The sequence below is a fragment of the Benincasa hispida genome, chromosome 1 (genome assembly GCF_027475165.1).
Source record: "Benincasa hispida cultivar pf3 chromosome 1, pf3_genome.v1.1, whole genome shotgun sequence".
Lineage (NCBI taxonomy): Eukaryota > Viridiplantae > Streptophyta > Magnoliopsida > Cucurbitales > Cucurbitaceae > Benincasa > Benincasa hispida.
This window is the reverse complement of record NC_143478.1, coordinates 58,125,374-58,127,491: the sequence shown is the minus strand read 5'-3', so window position 1 is coordinate 58,127,491 and position 2,118 is coordinate 58,125,374.

Genomic DNA, 2,118 nt, shown 5'->3' with positions numbered 1-2,118 from the left:
TCGTTCGTCGCTTCAGCCGTCGTCTCAAGTTCGCTCCAGCTGCAGACTCACGTGACCAGAAACCTAGCTTCGTTCGCCACTCGTCCAGCCCGCTGTCCGAACCCAGCCGCCTTCCTCCACTATCGTTCGTCAAATTTCGGCGAGTGTTGGCAGCTACCTTCCTCCACTATCGTTCGTCGGATTTCGGCGAAGCTTGGTAAGTTTTGGGTGAGATCAGTTGAGTTTTGAAGGTTTTGGATTGCCCATTAAAATTATGGATTTTCCTTTTTGATGATACCTATTATATTTGGTATTTAGATCCAAGACTGATTCCAAGACGCGCAACGTGTTGCCCAGCGGATTCGAGTTCGTTTGGCAAGTAGTTTGGTAAGCGTTATGATCCTTGTTGTTGGTTGTTGGGTACCCATTGATTATTGGACTAAAGGATGGTTTAATTTTAAGTATTCTTGAAGGTTCCAAGTCGTCATCCATTGCGTTTTAAAATCTACTAAGAAGAGATTTTGGAGTCGGAATCTTGCGAGTGTTTGTTGGGAAAGTTTCGTTTGGGTAAGTTAATTGGTGATCATTGGATGCAATTTGTATGTTTGGATCCTGGTTCCAAGGCTGAAATTTAGTATTATGTATGTATGAGGGGATCAATTCAGGACTTATTTGATTGGAGATCATTAGCTTGGATTAATATCTAAATTTGACTTCGAGGTAAGTAACCTTACCACTGGAACTGCCTATGGGCCAGGTTTTATTTTTGTGCTCACATGATAAGTGTATGTTATGGTAAATGTTAGCATGTTGACTGACAGTATGACCTGAATCAAAGTATGTTCTGGCATGAATTTTGATTTGTTTACATATACACCTAAGTACTTGATCGTTATTATGTGATAGTATGTGTTTTCATATGTCGATGTCTGATCTGCTGGTGTTGAGACATACTTGCATGTGGTGGATTTATGATGTAAGTTATACATGGATGATGTATAATATGTTATTAAGAAATATGTGTATGTGATGAAGCCATGGTATCAAGGATTTTTATGTATGATTTAGAACTGTGCAATGTTGAATCTTAGTACGTTAAGACTGTATGACTATCCTCATTAATTAGTTAGATGCTCACCAGTTTGTGTTTCCTTCGGGATTCACCAGTTTATGTTTCCTTTGGGATTCACCAGTTTGTGTTTCCTTTGGGATTCACCAGTTTGTGTTCCTTCGTGATTCACCAATTTGTGTTTCCTTTCGGGATTCACCAGTTTTGTGTTTCCTTCGGGATTCACCAGTTTTGTGTTTCCTTCGGGATTGACCAGTTTGTGTTTCCTTTGGGATTCACCAGTTTTGTGTTTCCTTCGGGATTCACCAGTTTTGTGTTTCCTTCGGGATTCACTAGTTTTGTGGGCATACTTAACTACAATAGGATAGGACTCAGTCTCTTGGTTGTTCCATAGGTTTATGTGCCATATGTGGGTATCTAGAGGACATAGATGCCTAGCCTGACCCCAGTGGTGGGGTTAGTTACTGAGTATTTCATGCTCATTCTTTCCTATATTGATGTTTCAGGTAAGGGTAGAGATGCACCGACGATGGCTTAGCGGAATTCGTGATCGTGCCACTGGGACTAGTGTTTACGCTTTCGCATCATGACATATAGAGTCCTTATTTTTCCCTTAATGTTTAGTTTTATTGTTTTAAACTTATTATTAAGGATTATTTCTTTTATATACTTTTAATAGTCTTTAAGAATTATGGGTACCCTATTATTGTTTTAACAATTGCATTTAATAAATGTCTTTTGGACTTCTCTTGTTTAATTAACAATTATTTCAACATAACTGAGCGTTGTTTTAAATTCTACGCATGCATTTATTTTAGTAACGATCTAAACTAAGTCCTAGGGGGTCAGGTCGTTACAGTTGGTATCAGAGCCCATGTTTTGGGTTCTGTAGACTGACTTACTATGTAAGTCTAGATAATCCCTGTGGCCAGTAACGGATTCCTCGTCATCGCTAGGTACGTTCTACTAATGAAAGTTTCCATGTGTATATGAGGACAGTGATGTAGTGTTTTAAACTCATGATGTCTGAGAGAGGCCCAGAAATAGTTAGCTAAAGTGTATGACAGGAC